The 23,237-nt window shown below is 44.1% G+C and overlaps 1 protein-coding gene across 6 annotated transcripts in view; it reads right to left on the reverse strand.

The window, feature by feature from the left end:
• cacnb2a (calcium voltage-gated channel auxiliary subunit beta 2a) overlaps positions 1-23,237 on the reverse strand; it is a 110,493-nt gene that overhangs the window by 72,380 nt on the left and 14,876 nt on the right.

Raw genomic sequence — 23,237 nt, forward strand, 5'->3', positions numbered from 1 at the left:
ACCCAGCTGCTCACTGCGCTGCTGTCTCTCTCAGCTCTCAGCCACTAAAGAGCTGTGCTAGGCGTTAAATCACAATCACGCTCAACCTGCTAACAAATATCACACATAAACGCGCCAACCCTCCTCATCTGTCAAATCTTACAAAATACTGGGGGGGAAAAGTTTATGATTTCACATTACATTTACATTACACATAACATTTTCCTAATCACTTCTGTTTGTTGATGCACTGTGCATTCAGCAAGGGCTGTCAAATCAAATATATTCCCTTCATTAGGCCTACTGAAAAAGATCTGTGTCTGTATCTCTACTTTGAGTTACCTCTTGTACAAACACATAGAAGGGGGAGGAGAGCAACACAGAGAGCAACACAGAGAGCCCACCTCTGTGAGAACATTTGAACTCAACACTCACAGTGAGGTACGCTATGTGAAAATCACATGTATTCTAGTGAATGTGTAGTCTACCCAGAAACAAGGTTGGGTCCAATTCCAATTTTCCCCAATGCTTTTCAAAGGAATTGGAATGTCAGTTTACTTCCCGAATTGAAATATGCAATTGAGCCCAACTAGAAAAGCCATGCAAAGCTCAATACCTACGTTCATTATGAAAATCAGAAAGCAAAGCTTACCCTCAAAACCAGGTGTTTGCTTCTTGGAGGCTTTGGTTCTATTGGAGGCTTGTCCAGCATCCCAAGGGGAATCGGAATCATGAGCACAGATAAGAGAATGCCCCAATGCTTAATGAACAGTGACTAGGCTACCAACACAAGAACAGATTAGCACATACTAGCCCAGACAACAGGCAGCTATGCAGATCACCGCACCAGTATAGAAGTGGCAATGTGCTAAACTGAACACTGAGTCACTGTATGCTTACTGAACACATTGGCTGTCCCACATGGACGCCTATGAAAAACTCTTCAGCCGGGTAAATTAGCTAGGACTGCTGTCCCGATATAGTCAGGCACAGACAGGCACGCCAACAAACGTAACCCGCACGTACGCATGCATGCCAGACACGCATGCACATGTACACACACACTGCAATGGAGGGAATTGACAGACGGACAGAAATACAGACAGGCAGGCAGACAGACACTACCATCAGACAAACAGACGGGTGATTCCACGCCAGCGTAGGCAGAAAATATTTTTGCTATCTCAGATTGTTCTGGCAATTCTCACATAGAAACTTAATTGGAAGGAAGGACGTTTGATATGCTTTTTAAATTTCTATCACAAATAATACAAATAAAAAATAATGATGAAAGTGGCAATTTTAGGAAATGTTTTGACATATACATGCCTCATGTAAGACCCTATGATCTGTGAACCGTACATGATACAGATATCTTGGCAGTGGTACTTAAGTACAAATACTTTAAAGTACTACTTAACTAGTTTTTTAGCCTATCTGTACTTTACATTTATATTTTTGACAACATTTACTTTTACTTCACTACATTCCTAAAGAAAATAATATACTTTTTACTCCATACATTTTCCCTTACACCCAAAAGTACTCGTTACATTTTGAATGCATAGCAAGACAGAAAAATGGTCCAATTCGTGCACTTATCAAGAGAACATCCCTGGTCATCCCTACTGCCTCTGATCTGGCGGACTCACTAAATACACATGCTTCATTTGTAAATTATGTCTGAATGTTGGTGTGTGCCCCTGGCTAGCTGTAAAAAAAATAAAAAATAAAAGTATTTGGTGCCATCTGGTTTGCCTACAATAAGGAATTTGAAATGATTTATACTTTTGATACTTAAGTATATTTTAGCAATTACATTTTCTTTTGATACTTAAGTATATTCAAACCAAATACTTTTAGACTTTTACTCAAGTAGTAATTTACTGAGTGACTTTCATTTTTACTTGATTCATTTTCTATTAAGGTATGACAAGTGGGTACTTTTTCCATCACTGCATCTTGGTGTAATTATACTCATTACAGTGTGCTCTAAAATAAGGACTATGTGTAAATTCTGAAAGAAATGTTTTCACGTTCATTTATTCACGATGAAACATATTAAAATGAATATCTCAAAAGTACCCTTTTTGATTTAGCCTATTTGAAGTCATATTGTTTGGAATAATATACTTTACAAGTACATCACATGTCCAAGATACTCTGCTACTTTTGAAGTTATTATACATTTTATGAACACCACCAACACAGGGAATGGGAAATTAGATTCAAAGCGAACTTCCTCTGCTAGTAATTTGCTGAATGTAAAGGAGGGCTGTGATTGGTTAATGACCTATAATGTCAGTTTCGATGTATAAAATGGGTTATATATCCAAAAGTACCAAAATGTCTAAACATAAGCAAAATCAAAAAGGGTACTTTTTTGAATAAATGAATGTGAATTGTTTTATTTCAGAATCTAAACATAGTCCTTCCACACTACAATGAGTTTAATGACCAAGATGCTGTCGGTACCATGTACGCATCACATATCATAGGGTGTTACAGGAGGAATGTATAGCTCTAAAAAAGGCCTGATATGGCCGCTTACATCATGACTTTCTCCAAAATGATTTGTGATTCAAATGTCAAAAGCATATCAAACATCGTTCCTCCCAATAAAGTTTCTATGTGAGAGTTGGCAGAACAATTTGAGATACCAAAAATATGTTACGCTTACACTGGCGCGGAAGCGCCCACAGACAGACAGATAGACTCCTATCCCCCTAGTGGTTTGAGGGCAGGGTACCATGGCACTGTCCTCGTTAATTAGCTGGATGAGTGGAAGGAATGTCTCTGTTATGCTGCTATGACATGACATTTACAGGCGCACACACACACACACAAATACACAAACACACACCTATGCACACACAAATAAGAGTCTTTAAGTCAGTTCTAAGGGTACCATAGGCAAAGTGTCTGAGCATCAACCATCTCTGAAATAGAGGACACAGAATATGATACAGGGCAGTCATATGATGTGTCAAACTCTAGCCTCTGTAGAAGAGCAACAACCCACGAGTGCAATGCCTCCATGTCTATTTGATCTCCTTCTCACTTTGTAATGATTGCTTCTCGGAATGGAGATTTAAAGTGTCTTGCACCAATCCAGGATTGACCGAGAAAGAAACTATCGCCATCCTTTTTGGCGGACAAACACTGGTTGTCAGTGTTTTGGTTGGCAAAGGCACTTCTGATACTGTCAGGACCGTCGTAATGATTGGACCAAGGCGCAGCGTGAGTAGCGTTCCACATCTTTATTATAACGTGAAACTTCAGCAAAATACAAAAACAATAAATGAATCAAACGAAATGTGAAGACAGTGAAATGCAAACAGGCACCTACACAAAAACAAGATCCCACAAAACACAGTGGGGAAATGGCTGCCTAAATATGATCTCACTAACGCTAAACAGCTGCCTCTGATTGGGAACCATACCAAGCACACCAACATTGAAATAAACAACATAGAACACCCCCAGTCACACCCCCAGTCACGCCCTGAACCAAGGGCTCTCTATGGTCAGGGCATGACAGTAACCCCCCAAAGGTGTGGACTCCGGCCACAAAACCTGAAACCAAATAGGGAGGGTAGGGGGGGGTGATTAGTGTCGGTGGCGGCTCTGGTGCGGGATGAAGTACCCGCTCATCCCGCGGATCCGCCAGCATCGGGGGCGGCTCTGGTGCGGAACTAAGAACCCGCTCAGCTCGCGGATCCACCATCTTTGGTGGTGGCTCTGGTGCGGGCCGAAGAAACCGCTCATCCCGCGGATCCAGCCATGAACCCAGGCTGAACACTGTGCCTGAACTGGATCTCGATGCCGAGGAAGGCTCCTGCCATGGAGCGGGACTGGACACCAGCCCTGGCCTGGACATCGGTGCAGAGGAAGACTCCTGCCATGGAGCGGGACTGGACGCCAAGTCTGGACTGGGCATAGGCGCGGCGAGGAGAGCTCCTGCCATGGAGCTGGACTGGACGCCATGTTTGGAAGCTCCGGACCGTTGACCGTCTCAGGAGGCTCCGGACCGGGAACCGTCGCTGGAGGCTCAGGACCGGGGACCGTCGCCGGAAGCTCCGGACCGGGGACCGTCGCTAGAAGCTCCGGACTGGGAACTGTCGCCGGAAGCTCTGGACTGTGAAGGCGCACTGGAGGCCTGATGCGTGGGGCCGGCACATGACGTACCGGACTGGGGAGGTGCACTGGAGGCCTGGTGCGAGGAGCTGGCACAGGACGTACTGGGCTGTGAAGGCACATTGGAGACCTGGTGCGTATAGCCAGCATCAATTGTACCGGAACTATGACACACTTCGCACGGTGAGTGCGAGGAGCTGGCACAAGACGTACTGGACTGGGGAGGCGCACTGAAGGCCTCATGCGTGGGACCGGCACAAGTTGCACCGGACTGGTGACACGCTCCTTCAAACGCCTGCGTTGCCGCATACTCTTAGCCAACTCCATTCTCCGGTATCCCTCCTCGCACTGTTCCATTGACTCCCAGGCGTGCTCTGGTACTCTCCTTGGGTCGACTGACCACCTCTCTATCTCCCCCCAGGTTGTCACTGGCTCACTCCCCGGCTCCGCCGACCACCCCGTGTGCCCCACCCAAAAAATATTTTCGGGCTGTCTTTTGGGCTGTCCTTGTGGCCGCGAACCCCTGGCGTCGTCGCTGTCCTCCCTTCTCTCCCTGCGTCTGCTTCCACGGAAGGTTTTCGTGTCCTCGATCTCCTTGTAAGTCCAGGATGCCATCTCCTCCTGGGCACGCTGCTTGGTCCTGTTGTGGTGGGATCTTCTGTCACGATCGTCGTAATGATTGGACCAAGGCGCAGTGTAAGTAGCGTTCCACATCTTTATTATAACGTGAAACTTCAGCAAAATACAAAAACAATAAATGAATCAAACGAAATGTGAAGACAGTGAAATGCAAACAGGCACCTACACAAAAACAAGATCCCACAAAACACAGTGGGGAAATGGCTGCCTAAATATGATCCCCAATCAGAGACAACGCTAAAAAGCTGCCTCTGATTGGGAACCACACCAAGCACACCAACATAGAAATAAACAACATAGAACACCCCCCAGTCATGCCCTGACCTAATATAACATAGAGAACCAAGGGCTCTCTATGGTCAGGGCGTGACAGATATATTTAGCATAAAACGATGGCAACTATAATAAAGGCCTATATGAAAATATATGGAAACACCAAGTCCACAGGTGATGTTATGGAAATAGCCTACAGACCTTTCAGCCAAAGAGATGTCTCATTCATATCTGGGTCTAATTTACAAGGCACCAAACCGGAGGAATACGGACTAAAACAGGAAGGGACTACATGGATTTGTCCAATAAGAAATGCACATTTCCATGTTCTGTTGCAAAACGTTTTAAAATGTTTTCCATTGCATGCCCTAATGAATACAACCCAGTGGTAGGATGAGAGACACTCCAGCATGAGGAAGAACTATAGTTATAGTAACTGCCTTCATCTGAGTCTGTCATCTTCATATAGAAGTTACAGAGTTCACATACATGTTCTAGCCACACAGACACACCGGCATACAACCAGGCCAAACTACACAAAAGCTAGGTAACTGAAGCAAACACATGAAACAAAGAAGTCTGTAGCCTACAAAGTAAGCATGGCAAAAGTCAAAATAATAAATCATCCCACTAACACAAAGACAGAGGTCCACCATTCTGAATAACTGTTGATATTTTACCTTTGGCTTCTTCGACATGCTCGCCGTCCCAGACTGCCAGAGGCACCTGTGTCGCTACCTCTCTGTTCCAATGCGACTGCAATGAATTATGGAAATCCCATGGATTTGTTCAGAGTACCATGACCCAGGGGTACAAGCAGCTGACGCCTTACATAAAAAAAAATACCCAACCTATTTACCCTCAGTCAAAATGGAATTAAACTCAACAAAAAAAAAGTTAAGCTCTACTGACAAGTCGCTCTCCATTAAACCGATCGACCAATCGATCGGTTTAATGTTGACTGAGCCCATCTGTTGTTGACTGAGCCCATCTGAGGATCTCTGGGGCAGATACACACACACACACACACACACACACACACACACACACACACACACACACACACACACACACACACACACACACACACACACACACACCATGGGGCCGGTGCCTCTGAGCATACCCATACACACAAACACACACATGGAGCTATGTAGCCGTGATAGACATCATCGGTGTCATGGTTCGCTCCAGTGTTTTTCTTCAGCTCGCTGGGCATTAGGCTTTAATTTGATAGTGTGACATCTGTCGCCTGGGCTGAGCTCCCTTACCGCACACACACACACACACACACACACACACACACACACACACACACACACACACACACACACACACACTTATCGCATCTCTTACAGACACATCTCTCACAGTCTTTACACACACATCTTACACACTCACCACACGCACTCACCTCACTCCATCACTCAGATGTATCCCATCTAGGGCTGGGCTGTATACCATATTTTACGATATACCGGTATTGTTGCACGGTCCGGTTTGGGTTTTACTTGACCTTCTATAACGGTATTTGAATGTTTGGTTTGTTAAACGTGATAAGTCTTGCGTTCCGTCCATTTTTATACTTTAGCTACTTGAGTCATCCCTCTCCGCTCTCTCCGCTCTCTCTCTCTCCATGCCGCTTATCCACATAGAACTATCCCCGCCCCGTCACTGAAGGAGCACATTTGTTGTTCCTGGACCACGAGACACTTGCGTTCAGTCTGCATGGTCAACGCAGGACATGCAACAATGTTGATGACTTATGATGGCGTTTCCACTTCTTAATGCTTCTTAATATCAATCCACAAGTGGTGTATCATCACACTATTAGTTTGTGGTTCTTACATCTGCAAACAGCTAGTTTGTCTCTTCTTAGCAAGTTCTAGCTAAATCGTGTTAGACGCTAATGCTAATCGACAGACCGACACTACCATCTGGAGCCCTATCCCTGGCCCCGCCTGGCCTCCCTGGCCCTCGTTAGTGCTATTGATGTGGCTGGTCGTCAGTGTTGGGTACCATCACATCACAGCATCTGTATTGTAACTATTATTCCGATTGCATCACATAGAGATCCTTTAACTCACTATTTCATTGTGTATTGCATCAGGTCTGTCCATGAAGGTCAGGGTAACCGGTCTGAAATAACTTTTGTCATGAGGTAATAATGCAGTCTAGTGTTAGTAAGGTTTTGCTGGTCAGGTCAGTCAGAGGAAGGGTTAAGCCATAATTGATGGCTTGTTCATTTGCTGTTGTTTTATCTGTGAGTGCTCACCTGGAGTATCTGGCTAGATGGCGGATTTGATGATGATCCAACTCTATTGAAGATTGTACCTGATTCTATTGTAGATTTGTCCAGATTGACTACTGTTGTCTATGGCCTAGGGATTTCACTGCCAACTTGATCAGACTCCACCCAATACTAGATGCAAGTGTTACTGCACTGCTCCATATCATGCAGGTGCAGCACGAGGATAGAATGCAGAAAGAAGCATGTACACACCATATGGGTTTCCTCCCTCTGGAGGAAAACACACAAAATACACCCATTTTTACGCACACTCACAATACGGTTCAGAGGGGAAATGCACGCAGGTAAGATTTACGTCATGAATCGTGTTCTGGAGGCAGCTCTGCAGAGTGGTCACGAGCTGGCACAGCCATAAAGTCATACAATCTGAACCTAATCCTAACTTAACCTGTTGGGTCTAGGGGGCAGCATTTGCACGTCTGGATAAAAAAAATGTACCCGATTTAATCTGGTTACTAATCCTACCCAGTAACTAGAATATGCATATACTTATTATATATGGATAGAAAACACTCTAAAGTTTCCAAAACTGTTTGAATGGTGTCTGTGAGTATAACAGAACTCATTTGGCAGGCAAAACCCTGAGACATTTTCTGACAGGAAGTGGATACCTGATGTGTTGTATTGACTTTAAACCTATCCCATTGAAAAACACAGGGGTTTAGGAATATTTTGGCACTTCCTATTGCTTCCACTAGATGTCACCAGCCTTTACAAAGTGTTTTGAGTCTTCTGGAGGGAGATCTGACCGAACAAGAGCCATGGAACGGTGATGTCCCATTAGACACCTGGCGCGCTAGTTCATGTTGGGTACCCTCGTTCCAATACGTTATAAAAGAGTATGCATTCGTCCACCTTGAATATTATTCATGTTCTGGTTAAAAAAGGCCCTAATGATTTATGCTATACAACGTTTGACATGTTTGAACGAACGGAAATATATTTTTTCCCCTCGTTCATGACGAGAAGTCCGGCTGGCTTACATCATGTGCTAACGAGACGGAGATTTTTGGACATAAATGATGAGCTTTTTTGAACAAAACTACATTCGTTATGGACCTGTGATACCTGGAAGTGACATCTGATGAAGAGAATCAAAGGTAATGGATTATTTACATAGTATTTTCGATTTTAGATCTCCCCAACATGACGTCTAGTCTGTATCGCAACGCGTATTTTTCTGGGCGCAGTGCTCAGATTATTGCAAAGTGTGATTTCCCAGTAAGGTTATTTTTAAATCTGGCAAGTTGATTGCGTTCAAGAGATGTAAATCTATAATTCTTTAAATGACAATATAATATTTTACCAATGTTTTCTAATTTTAATTATTTCATTTCTGACGCTGACTTGACTGCCGGTTATTGGAGGGAAACGATTTCCTCAACATCAATGCCATAGTAAAACGCTGTTTTTGTATATAAATATGAACTTGATAGAACTAAAAATGCATGCATTGTCTAACATAATGTCCTAGGAGTGTCATCTGATGGAGATTGTAAAAGGTTAGTGCATCATTTTAGCTGGTTTTATGGTTTTGGTGACCCTGTCTTTGACTTGACAAAACATTACACACAACTCTTGTAAATGTACTGTCCTAACATACTCTAAATTTATGCTTTCGCCGTAAAACCTTTTTGAAATCGTAAAACGTGGTTAGATTAAGGAGATGTTTATCTTTCAAATGGTGTAACATAGTTGTATTTTTGAAAAATTTGAATTTTGACATTTATTTGGATTCAAATTTGCCGCTCTTGAAATGCACCTGCTGTTGATGGAGTGCACCACGGGTGGCACGCTAGCGTCCCACCTAGCCCCAAGAGGTTAAACCTAACCCTAACCTTAACCTTAACCACACTGCTAACCTTAAAACCCTGACTACACCGCTCACGTCGCGTGCGCGAGCGTTGCAAAATAAATTTAGGAATCTATATTATTCAATTATCGCACCCACACTGCTCGCGCGCTTCAACGAGCGTCTGCGTTGTCAAGGGCTAAAATAGAAGTCCTTTCTATTTCTGACAGATCGCGCTGCAAGTCCTGCCTCTCCCATCTCCTCTTTGGTTTATAGAAACAGGTACCCACATGCCATCTCCTCATTGGTTATACTCACGTGGGTGATTGAAAGACGAACTGTGTTGCCGGTTGTCGTGGTAATACTATGAAAGTTTAGATGCCAATCACCATATAAGTTCAAAGATGAAAAAGCCTGGAAGGAGGAGAGATGACTGTTTTATGTGTGGATTAATTGTCGGAGTAGAGGACCTTGTGCATTTCAGGTAAAATAAGAACTCAATGTTTATATCCCAGGACAAATTAGCTAGCAACAGCAAGCTAGCTAAATAGGACAAATTAGCTAGCAAGTGCAAGCTAACTAGCCATACATGTTTAATGCTTTTCGACCTGTCCCCAAATGAATGTCATTGGTTCAGAGTTTGTTTTGATATTTTAATCTGCGTGTCGTGATCGCGTTTGGTGTAGGGGGACAAAATAAATGTATGCACGATAGCGCACAATGGCGCACGCGCACAGCCGGTTTGGGTTCCGTGTAATGGCTAACCCTAACCTTAAATTAACACCAAAAAGCACATTTTTGTTTTCATACATTTTTACAATATGGCCAATTTTGACTTTGCAGCTGGCACGTCTAACGGTATTTGCTCGGGTAGGCCTCAAGAACAAGACTCATCCCAATAAATGTCAACCTGGGAAAAGCACACACAAGAGCGTGAACTAACATAATGATGTACCGCAAAACAAGACTGCATGTCTTAAAGCATAAATCAGATGCTATACAGCTGGTCTAGCCTCAGGTTCCCTACATCTAACCTCTCCATATAATTTCATCCAGAGGTTACAATTAATTGAGGTAATAATTATTCACATAATTGAAAAGCTGAATGAGTGAGATTTAAGTTTTTGAGTTGAGGTTGTGGTATCATAGCTATCTCTGCCTCATTGTTGGCCTCCTGCAGAAACAGAGACAGGCAGAGAAATAAAGAAAGAAAGAGTGAGAGGGAGGGAGAGAAAGATGAAAGAGAGAGAGAAAGACACTGGGAGAGAGAAATAGGTGAAGAGTCTGAGGAGAACAGAGATGCTCATGGGTAACCGGGCACCAGACTAAGCCCCTCCCCATCTAGCTGATTTCATCTGAGCAAAATCAATCTCTCTCTCTCTCTCTCTCTCTCTCTCTCTCTCTCTCTCTCTCTCTCTCTCTCTCTCTAATCTCCTCTGATCCATCTGCACTGGCCCAGTCAGAAATGAAACACACTCCCCCACACACAAACATAATAGGCCCTACATACAGTTTTGTAAATGCACATTCAGATAACGATTGTGCAAACCCACAAATACTGTGCAAGCAGACATGCATACTCTAAGGACAATCACTACAGTGAATGGGCATACATGTAAGCTAATAACAAGCATAGGTATACGCATACGCCCAATACCTTCCCATTGTCCGTCCTGCAGCCATGAACATTTTAAACTGACAAAGTCTACCTCAAAGCAATAATACTTGTAGTCTACCTCTTACCGAAAATACATAAAGAACCTGTGCTCCCAGAATGGCATTTCAATCACATGACTGGATTATTTATCATGGGGCTCATGGTAAACTTTCTGCGTCCCTCCCGATTATACTCATCAGCTAATGGAGACAATGCTTTCCCCAGACAAACACACCAGCATCTCCAACGTCACTGACTTTCAAGCTGACGTAAGATTTTTTTTTTTTTTTTACAAAAATTGCTGTCATGAAAAGACAAAGTAATGGACTGATTGACTGTTATCTGGGCTGGGCATGGCCAGATCTCATAAAGTGGGCATGTAGTAGTTATATAATCCCTAAATCGCTAAAGCCTCCCCCTGAAATAGCCATTGGATAGCTCAGGAGAAAACTAAAACCACAGCTATCTATCCCAGGTTGCACTCCAGTCCTGCCACTATCAACTACCCCCAGGGTACCGGTGTGAATCTCAAGTTTTTTTCTCCCAAATCAACTCCTTCAGATTAAGTCAAATCCGAAGATTACAGAAATGCATGACAAATCCCCAAAACAAATGTTATTGTTGTTTGTTACTTTGTCATAACCCCAATCTGGGCTAGAAGATTGAAATAATGCCTATGTCAACTGCGGAATGCTTTTTTTCATTAGTACTTCATGCTTAGATAACAGCTGGCGATGAATGAACTGGACTAACATACAAATACTGTAATTTCAGCGACGGCGCTTTTTGAATTAGGTTAGGAAAATAAAAGCATAGAACTTGCTGTTCTGGAAGAAAACAATACGTGAATCATCTGCTTTCTGACGGTGTTAGAACACCTTCAAACATGATAGACTTCTGCCTAGGTGGAGGGAACTTTGGCTCAACAAACATTAAACTCGCAAGTGCTGCTATTAGAATGAGCACTGAATGAGCAACACTTTCCCAATTCTGTCACAATTTAGAATGAAATACTTTTTAAATATCCATGTGTACCTATTGCTATGATTTAATGTGATATCTGACAGAGCAAATGTAGAACAAGTGATTGTTCATGGGTTTGAAGAGCGCCTAGAGCGCCAAATCAAAGCACAGAGGTAAGTAATGGGTAAGGTGTCTTCCACCACCATCCCCTTCCTCCCTCCCCTGAAAACGCCCTACATTCCAGAGCACCGCCTGCACATACCCCACTTACCCAGGAGACATTTTTATTCTTGGGTGGTTTGAGCATGGCAACAGGAGCAGCCTGGCAGCATGGATGGAGAGAGGAGCCCCTCCTTAGCGGCTCTTAGCCCCACAGTAGGTGCAAGTTCGGCGGGCAGGTGAGAGCGGGACAGGGGGTAAGGGCCAAGGGGCCACGGTGGAGCTCAGCCATGGGTCTCCTGCCCTCCGAACTGTCAAATTAAAATCCTCCTCAGCTCTAGACGACTCCAACATCTGTCAGGAGTGGCAGACACATCCGACCGCAGCACTGCAAACACACCCACAGGAAAAGAGGAAGAAGAAGAAGAAAGGCAAGTAGAAAACAAGGCGTCAACACCGTTCCGGTTCTCCAAGCAGTGCAATTGTCGCCATTGTCAAGACCTGAGAAAGTAGAGCGAATTCCCTCCAAAAGTTGTATTCACTTCTTCTTCCTCCTAGTAGTCCAGAGTAACCTCCTGGACTGATTATGTATTCATGGCTGGCGATGAATATGCAACGCCCCAACCGGCAGGTTTATAACCCTCCCTCCTGCTGTACCGTAGCAAGTGTCCAATCGCTGAGCAGGTCCTTGCCGGCGGCTCCCACGGGTGGGCTTATGGAAGCATTAGGAGGAAAACACTGATTCTGCTGGTAACAGAGGGCGGAGTTATGAAGTTATCCTCAGACAGGCAGATCAAAGATCAGCATCACTCCCAGAGGGTGAGAGAGTCAAGAGAGCATTCGCTGGAATACCTGACCTGGTAACTCGCTATGGAAATCTACTGACAATTCTCTGTCTAGGTTTTTTTTTTCTCTCTCTCTCTCTCTCTCTCTCTCTCTCTCTCTCTCTCTCTCTCTCTCTCTCTCTCTCTCTCTCTCTCTCTCTCTCTCTCTCTCTCTCTCTCTCTCTCTCTCTCTCTCTCTCTCTCTCTCTCTCTCTCTCTCTCTCTCTCTCTCTCTCTCTCTCTCTCTCTCTCTCTCTCTCTCTCTCTCTCTCTCTCTCTCTCTCTCTCTCCTCTCTCTCTCTCTCTCTCTGGTCGATCCTCATCCTACCTTGTGTCGCTGAAGCTCCTCAATCTCACATCTCTTTCTCTCCCACGTCAAACTCGTTTTCTCTCTACCCCCTTCCTCCATCCTTCTCTCCCCCCTCTCTCTAGGGTACTGTATGTTTTCTCGCCTGGCTGGCACCTGTTGCCAGGGCGCCCAAGCAGAGATAGGTACTCTGACAAGCCAATGGGGTGAGGGTAAACTAACTAGGAATGAGATTTTCTTCTGTTTTCTCTTATCATTCCCAACCCTTCAGCCTTTTCCTTTACTATCCTCTATCCACACAATTACACCCAGTCTCCCACTATCTGACCATGATCTCGACATCTCTCCGTTTTTTTTACTGACTCTTACCCCTCTAACTCAATCCCGCCCCTCCTCTCTCCCTTTCACTCCTTCTCTTACTCAATAAACTTCTCTCACGCTCACAAATTCTCTCACTCAACCTCCCGCCCCTCTCTTTCCATTTGCCGCCTGTCTATTTGTTTTTACAACATGTCAATCCAGATCAACTGAAAAGATTGTGACTTAGTTAAGGGACTACCACTGCTGTTTTGATGCCGTTTTGAGGTAGGTCATTTATATTGGATAGTAAGTGTTCTACAGTGGCACGCATGGACACACACACACACAAACACACACACACACACACACACACACACACACACACCACACACACACACACACACACACACACACACACACACACACACACACACACACACCTTCCAAACAACCTAGACCTACCTAATCATGAACAAACTATTAGCACTCCATCCTACAAGTTTACAGGTTCAGAATTTAATGGTAGCCTTTACGTAACATTTTATGTAGCCCTAATACAATTCTAACGTCTGTCACTCGAATTAACTGCTCAAGTATCCATATGGGCTAATGACCTTCTCCTGGTGCACGGAGGAGAGGGAAGAGAAGGAGAAGAGGGGAGTCTTCTGCATCCCCACTCTTAATTGGATGCTAAGAAGCATCTGTTCCCTTTTTTACGAGACGCCTGACTTAGTGTGGATGCACAGGCGGTCTGAGGTGCACGTTATTAAATTGGCATGGGCCGTGCCTGGCGCCCCCTAAGTGCGTAATGGTATCTTGATGATGGGCCATTTCTCTGTGTGTTTTATAGATATGGGCTATATAGGTCGTCGAAGCACATGCCAGAGGGAGTGTCATATACAGTGGAGGAGTCAGTGTAGATGGCATGAAATGGAATTAAACTGAGTGGATTTAATTCAGCTCTGAAATTGGAATTGGGAGCTGAATACTGTATATACTTTGCACTGTTCCGGGTACTGACCTGATTGAACAAATGTGAGTATCAAGGTGGAGCAACGGAACAGTGGAGCCTCCATGATTTTCCAGGCATTTGATCAACACATAAGTGCACTCTTATAAATAAAGGTGCTATCTAGAACCTAAAAGGGTTATTCTGAGAAATCTTTAATGAACCCTTTTTGGTTCCAGGTAGAACCCTTCTGAGTTCCATGTAGAACTCTTTCCACAGAGGGATCTACATGGAACCTCAAAAAGTTCTACCTGGAACCAAAAAGGGTTCTACTGTACTTGGAACCAGACGGGGTTCTCCTATGTGGACAGGCGAAGAACCCTTTCGGAACCCTTTTTTTCCCCTAAGAGCGTATGCACATGTATTTTGTCTGAACTTAGTCATCACACATTTTCTTCCTATAGCCTACTGTATTCAAATATGAAACAGAGGTGGAAGTAGCACGGTTCTTCATTCGCACCCAATACTAAAGGGGAATGAGTATTTATTCTAGATATTTATCTTGCTCATCAGCTCTGTTTGGATGTCATTATTATGCTGGAAAATAGTCTACGATTAATGAAAAGAATGTGTCAGATAGCATTTTTGGTCGAGTTTGCGCTTTCTGGTGACAGCAACGGTCCAGCCTAACATGTGTTAGTAGTCAGAGACATGACTGAAATGAATTGAGTGATGAAAAGAACTGCATATGAATCATACGTTACCAACCAACAAGAATGTCATGTATCTTGGGCCGACTCTCTTCTCTGTATACATCAATGTTGTCGCTCTTGCTGCTGGTGAGTCTCTGATCCACCTCTACGCAGACGACACCATTCTGTATACTTCTGGCCCTTCTTTGGACACTGTGTTAACTATCGTCCAGACGAGCTTCAATGCCATACAACTCTCCTTCCTTTCTTAAATACAAGTAAAACTAAATGCATGCTCTTCAACCGATCGCTGCCTGCCCGTCCAGCATCACTACTCTGGACGGTTCTGACCTAGAATATGTAGACAACTACAAATACCTAGGTGTCTGGTTAGACTGTAAACTCTCCTTCCAGACTCACATCAAACATCTCCAATCCAAAGTTAAATCTAGAATTGGCTTCCTATTTCGCAGCAAAGCATCATTCACTCATGCTGCCAAACATACCCTCGTAAAACTGACCATCCTACCAATCCTTGACTTCGGCGATGTCATTTACAAAATAGCCTCCAATACCCTACTCAATAAATTGGATGCAGTCTATCACAGTGCCATCCGTTTTGTCACTAAAGCCCCATATACTACCCACCACTGCAACCTGTATGCTCTCGTTGGCTGGCCCTCGCTTCATACTCGTCGCCAAACCCACTGGCTCCAGGCCATCTACAAGACCCTGCTAGGTAAAGTCCCCCCTTATCTCAGCTCGCTGGTCACCATAGCAGCACCCACCTGTAGCACGCGCTCCAGCAGGTATATCTCACTGGTCACCCCCAAAGCCAATTCCTCCTTCGGCCGCCTCTCCTTCCAGTTCTCTGCTGCCAATGACTGGAACGAACTACAAACATCTCTGAAACTGGAAACACTTATCTCCCTCACTAGCTTTAAGCACCAGCTGTCAGAGCAGCTCACAGATTACTGCACCTGTACATAGCCCATCTATAATTTAACCCAAACAACTACCTCTTCCCCTACTGTATTTATTTATTTATTTTGCTCCTTTGCACCCCATTATTTCTATTTCTACTTTGCACTTTCTTCCACTGCAAATCTACCATTCCAGTGTTTTACTTGCTATATTGTATTTACTTCGCCACCATGGCCTTTTTATGCCTTTACCTCCCTTATCTCACCTCATTTGCTCACTTTGTATATAGACTTATTTTTCTACTGTATTATTGACTGTATGTTTGTTTTACTCCATGTGTAACTCTGTGTTGTTGTATGTGTCAAACTGCTTTGCTTTATCTTGGCCAGGTCGCAATTGTAAATGAGAACTTGTTCTCAACTTGCCTACCTGGTTAAATAAAGGTGAAATAAAATGAATTTAAAAAATGTAGGATTGCAACATTCCGGTAATTTGCCCAAAATTCAGGTTTTCCAGATATCACTGTTAGAGGATTCCGGATTTCCTTTTTTATTCCCTCCTGATTCCGGGAATGTTCCTATCAGGATATGTGGAATACCTGGGATTTTTTTTTTAAGTTATGGGAATTTTGCAACCCTACTGCAGAACTCACAGAACTGAAAACGTAGTGTATACACGGGAATATAAATGACGACAAGCACTCGCGACTATATTCTTCATTTTCTTTCGAAGGAAAAAACATTTAAGGATGAGTTGATAATCATATAAGAAAGTGAGGAAAGCTGTATTTTGATAGGACCGTGACCAGACACCATCAGTATGCTATTACAAGTGAAGATCTTAAGCATCAATCTACAGTAGTAAAGGGCGAGCCAAAGGAGACTGGTGCCACTTCACCATTTCCAGGATTGTTTTCATTAGGAACCAAATGAGCCAAAACGGGGGGGGGGGCTAACCTGTATTTGTCAAATAAGAAAAGTATATACTTTTTTTTATTTTTATTAATTGCTGCTGTGTGCGCTAATGTATACATCCTAGTGTTTTTAAACAGCAGTACCTAACTCTCTACAGATCTGTCCACACCCACCACTGAGTCTCATTGAGATCAGTGTTTCCAGACCAGTGAGTTACGATACATACACAAGGCCTCCACAGACATATATCACAGTTTCCACTAGTCCGAGGGTGAGATGACAGATTATGTAAAAAGCCTGTAAAATCCTGCGTGAAACTGAGATATTTCTGGGGTCTTCTGTGGTCAATTAGCCATCCCATTTTTCCGGACGTTTCCCTACCACTCTTGGGAAAAGTGGAGGAACGCACATCCATTGCCAAGGAAACCCAGCTCCATACAAAGTGTCCGCTCTGGCCCGACGTTCTGGCTCTGGGCTCTCATCCCAACGCGTGGAAAACTGGGAATTCCAGGTCACACATTCGCCAGGGGAGATTATCTCACCACTAGCGTTCATGAGCTCAACTTTATGTTTCAGGGAAAAATAAAGTATTCCATGAAATGCTCTGACGCTTGTCTCTTGTCTCACTCTTTATTTGGTTCACTTTCATCACATACCCAGCCAATGTGACATACTTTGAAGAAAATGACTGCATCATTTTAGTATAACCTCTTAAAGTGAAGAAATACTTGATTTCTTCCAGGAGTGGACAGTGAGTAGATAGATTCTATACTGACATGGACACACACAGAGTAGTGTATTGAATAGCAATACATCACGATCAAACAGCTTGCGCAACCGCTGACCTTGCATACTCTTAAAGGCACAAACACACACACACACACACACACACCAAACCACCTACAGTACTAACACCCCACACTTCCTGCAAGACAGTAAGGGGTGGTTTCCCAGACACAGATTAAGCCTAGCCCTGACAAATAAGAACTTTCAATGGAGGTTCTCCCTTGAGAATGCTTTTTAGTCCAGGACTAGGCTTAATCTGTGTCCAGGACACTGCCCCTATGGAGTTGTGTCTACTCTGTTGCTGCTACACTCACTGTTTTTCTAAACTCTTACACAGGCTACAAATCACAGGAAGTTGGGAGCACCTTAATTAGGGAGAACGGGCTTGTGGTAATGGCTGGAGCGGAGGAATGGTATCATTCCATTCACTCCGTTCCAGATGATATTATGAGCCATCCTCCCCTCAGCAGCCTCCGCTGCTACAAATGCACTACTCTCCAGTCCTGTTGCATAATGGGAACCAGGAAAAGCAAACAGAATAAAGGGAGTTTGACCGGGCCTGCTGTCTTCAATTAGCCCAGTTTCCGTGCAGAGTGTCTAAGACCGCCCTGGCCCTTCAGTCTGCAACTTGTCAGTGTCAGACAAGAGTCCCATCCGGCAAGGTCTCCCTCTTCGCACTCCAAATTCCATCGCAAGCGGAATTGCGTTCCGCCCCATTTCGGACGTAAAACGGCGGTTTGGGCCTCCATATTGGAAACATGTGAGAGGAGTGACATAGAAAGAACGGTGTGTCACGGAAGGAAGCAGTCTCGGGAGTTCAAAAGCAGATAGAATCACTTGAACATGCTTGGGCTCTTACCACACCATATACTTTAGTCTACATTAGAAAAATAGCCATATATACACAAAAATGAAATCCATTCATGCTTTATTCATGTCACTCTTCCACAAAGAATGGCTTTCTGCATTTTCAAAAGCATCCCACACACAGAGAGCTCTTGGTCCCTGCTCAGAGTGTCCGGCCTGCCGTGTAGGGAGTAGGACAACAGCCATCTCTCCAGCTGCACAGGGGCAGTAAGCCTAACCCCTGCAGCCTGCAGCCCTGTACTAATCCACTCATCATTCAGATTAAAATCCGCTCTTTTGTAAGTGTTAATCCAGACCACAGCAACATGAGTGTGCGTCCCGGGCAGACATGGCCAAAGTGACTTCAAATCAAATCAAATTGTATTTGTCGAAAGGCGCCGAATACAACAGGTGTAGTAGACCTTACAGTGAAATGCTTACCTACAAGCCCTTAACCAACAATGCAGTTTTAAGAAAAATAAGTGTTAAGAAAGTATTTACTAAAATAAACTACGGTAAAAAAAAAAAAACATTTCATAAAAAAATAATAATAAAGAAGAACATATTTAAAATAACAAATAATTAAGGAGCAACAATAAAATAACAGTAGCGAGGCTATATACAGGGGGTACCGGTACAGAGTCAATGTGCGGGGGCACAGGTTAGTCGAGGTAATTGAGGTAATGTGTACATGTACTGTAGGTAGAGGTAAAGTGACAATGCATGGATATAAACAGAGTCCGGGTAGCCATTTGATTAGCAGTTCAGGAGTCTTATGGCTTGGGGGTAGAAGCTGTTAGGAAGCCTTTTGGACCTAGACTTGGCGCTCCGGTACCGCTTGCCGTGCGGTAGCAGAGAGAACAGTCTATGACTAGGGTGGCTGGAGTCTTTGGCAATTTTTAGGGCTTTCCCCTGACACCGCCTGGTATAGAGGTCCTAGACTTAAACAGAAACCACTGTGGAAGAGCGGTAATGAGGATTTTTTTGTTGTCGTCGCAGAGGATAATTTACAACCATTATGTCAGCTAAAAGACTTAAGTAGTCTGATATAGTAGCAGCTATAACAGCTGTACTGGCAGCATAATGCATGTGTTGTATGCTGATTGGACTAGTGTCATTTATCCATAGAAATGTATGTACAACCTCTATGGCTTCATCCCACATTATACATATACTATGTAGTGACTAAACTATTCTAAATAGGGAATAGGGTGTCATTTGGGACAAAGACTCTATGTATCTCAGGGTTTTTTCTGCATAGCAAAATCTGGTTTTTTTCGGGCTGCTTATGTCCAAACCGCCGTGCTGCTATGATTTTTGTTGTCCTTGAAGTCTTTTGTTTTTTGCATTATTGTTTTCTGTTTTCCTTTATCTTTGTCTTTTTTCTCTTTTGTTCATTTTGTTGGTTGTTGGTGAATTGGGATGGGGGATGGAATTATTTTATTTTTCTTGGGGGGGGGGGGGGCGACAGTGTGTGTGTGGGTGGGTGGGGGTTCTCGGATGGTTGAGGGGCAGCTCTTGGGGCTAACGGATCGCTGGTTCGGTTTTGACCCTGTGGGAGATCTGTCGACGTGCCCTTGAGCGGGGCGTTGACCCTGGTTGCATCTGTGGGTCCCTCTGGATGGGAGTCTGTTAGATGACTAATGTGATGTAGATGTTGAGCGGCTTCACTGAAAGTTTGATGTTTGAGTCATTCAGATAGCATAAGCCATGGCACAATATTTAGAATACCAGGAAATTACGCAAAACAAAAATATCATCGCAACATGCAACAATGTTACAAGCCTTTCGCTACACCCGCAACAACATCTGCTAAATATGCGTATGTAACCAATAAAATGTGATTTGATTTGGTCAAAGATTTGACTGAATTACAGTTCATATAAGGAAATCAACCAATTTAAGTAAATTAATTAGGCCCTAATTTATGGATTTCACATCACTGGGAATTCAGATATCTTTAAAACAAAGGTAGGTAGATCAAAAAAACAGTCAGTATCTGGTTTGACCACCATTTGCTTCATGCAGCGCGACACATCTCCTTCGCATAGAGTTGATCAGGCTGTTGATTGTGGCCTGTGGAATGTTGTCCGACTCCTCTTCAATGGCTGTGCGAAGTTGCTGGATATTGTCGGGGACTGGAACACGCTGTCGTACACATCAATCCAGAGCATCCCAAACATGTTCAATGGGTGACATGTCTGGCGAGTACGCAGAACATGGAAGAACTTGGACATTTTCAGCTTCCAGGAATTGTGTACAGATCCTTGCGACATGGGGCCGTGCATTATCATGCTGACACATGAGTTGATGGTGGCGGATAAATGGCACAACAATGGGCCTTAGGAACTCGTCACGGTTTCTATGTGCATTCAAATTGCCATCGATAAAATGCAGTTGTGTTCGTTGTCAGTAGCTTATGTCTGTCCACACCATAACCACACCACCGCCATGGGGCACGCTGTTCACAACGTTGACATCAGCAAACCGCTCGCCCACACGACGCCATACAACCTGTCTGCCATCTGCCCGGTACAGTTGAAATCGGGATTCATCTGAGAAGAGCACACTTCTCCAGCATGCCAGTGGCCATCGAAGGTGCGCATTTTCCAACTAAAGTTGGTTATGACGCTAAACCGCAGAAAGGTCAAGACCTTGGTGAGGACGACGAGCATGCAGATGAGCTTCCCTGAGACGGTTTCTGACAGTTTGTGCAGCAATTCTTTGGTTGTGCAGACCCACAGTTTCATGAGCTGTCTGGGTGGCTGGTCTCAGACGATACCGCAGGTAAAGAAGCCGGATGTGGAGGTCCTGGGGGATGGCGTGGTTACAGGTGGTCTGTGGTTGTGTGGCCAGTTGGACATACTTCCGAATTCTCTAAAACAACATTGGAGGAGGGTTATGGTAGAGAAAAACATTAAATTCTCTGGCAACAGCTCTGATGGACATTCCTGCAGTCAGCATACCAATTACACGCTCCGTCAAAACTTGAGACAGCTGTGGCATTGTGTTGTGTGACAAAACTGCACATTTTAGAGAGGCCTTTTATTGTCCCCAGCGCAAGGTGCACCTGTGTAATGATCATGCTGTTTAATCAGCTTCTTGATATGCCACACCTGTCAGGTGGATGGGTTATCTTGGCAAAGGAGAAATGCTCATTAACAGGGGTGTAAACAAATTTGTGCCCAAATTGTTTGTATGAAAAACATGGGACTAACACTTTACATGTTGCGTTTTTATTTTTGTTCAGTGTACCTTTAAAACTGCACATTTTCTCTTAGCCCCATGAAAAAATTTGTAGAATTGCAGGAATTTTGCTTTCAAACTGCACAATGGTATCGCCGCCACATGGAAAATGAGTAGAATTGCAGGAAATTAGTTTTAAAACAGCCACATTTTGTCACTGCAGCCAACAGAAGGGCCTCTAAAATGTTCAGTCAGTGACCACTCCATTGGCCATGCCCAAGGCCACGCTCCTGTCACACCCACCACCTAAGCCCCATTTTGATCCAGAAAAAAATCTGCAGCATTTAGCATTGGCTGGCTTTGATTTAGACCAGCGAAACGTCATAATGGAAGGATATCATACTACAGGCCAAATCTGAGAACATTCTGTACACATTAACAACCAAGCTCTGTCTGAGATCTGGGGTGACATCATAATTCACACAAATGTGAACCTGATGAAAACACTACTGCACTATTGCATCATGAGTTGATTATAGTACCATAAAATCTGCGTTGCTGGGTGCATGTGTAAAAGGGTGTGGTGTGTGTGTGTGTGTGTGCGCGCACTCGTAACATCTGATCTGAAAGGGGATACAGGGACATCTAGTGGTGACAACAGTCCTTGTGTTATGTAGTGTGTGTGTGTGTGTGTGTGTGTGTGTGTGTGTGTGTGTGTGTGTGTGTGTGTGTGTGTGTGTGTGTGTGTGTGTGTGTGTGTGTGTGTGTGTGTGTGTGTGTGTGTGTGTGAAACAGTAGCTACTGTATCACAGTACACTGCAGGGAGAAAGAGTGCAGAGCCAGCCAAGAGACTTCTATCTCTTCAGTCTATAACCGGGCACGAATCAACTGAACCAAATGTAAATCAAAACTGGACGGTGAACTGGCGTTAGTGCCCAGTGGGATGAGTCTGAGGACATCGCTCTACGCCACCCACTGACTACATCCTCCGCTCTCCCTGTCCAATCCCCAAAATAAACATGAAATAAAAGATTAATCAGCTGCCTCCTAGTGTGGCTGGCTGGATGGGTCGAAAGCTGGCAGTCCGCTAAGAGTCGAGCGCTAAGGTTTCTCGCAGCAAGACCCTGCAGTCTCAGTGAGGGTGCAGATAAATCTGCAAGGGTGCAGCCGGAACAGACAAAACAGAGAAACAATCAAGCTTGCATGCAGATAAACAAAGAGAGAGAGTGTGTGTGTGTGTGTGTGTGTGTGTGTGTGTGTGTGTGTGTGTGTGTGTGTGTGTATGTGCGCTTGTTGCTGTGTTCACTCTCTCAGGCATACATGTACATACTATCTGGTGTATGTGACAATGAAACATCTTATTTTAATTTATTATATATACACACTCAAACATTTGCACGTGCCTGCATGCATACAGGAATGTACGCACGCACGCACACACACACACACACACACACACACACACACACACTGTCCATACACACCCTTCACATACATATATATTTTGCAGTTAGTGTTGGGCCAGTAACCGAAAGGTCCCTGGTTCAAATACCCGAACTGACAAGGTGAAAAATCTGTCAACGTGCCCTTGAGCTA

This window comes from Salmo salar, chromosome 29 (genome assembly GCF_965601325.2).
Source record: "Salmo salar chromosome 29, fSalSal1, whole genome shotgun sequence".
NCBI classification, from domain to species: domain Eukaryota; kingdom Metazoa; phylum Chordata; class Actinopteri; order Salmoniformes; family Salmonidae; genus Salmo; species Salmo salar.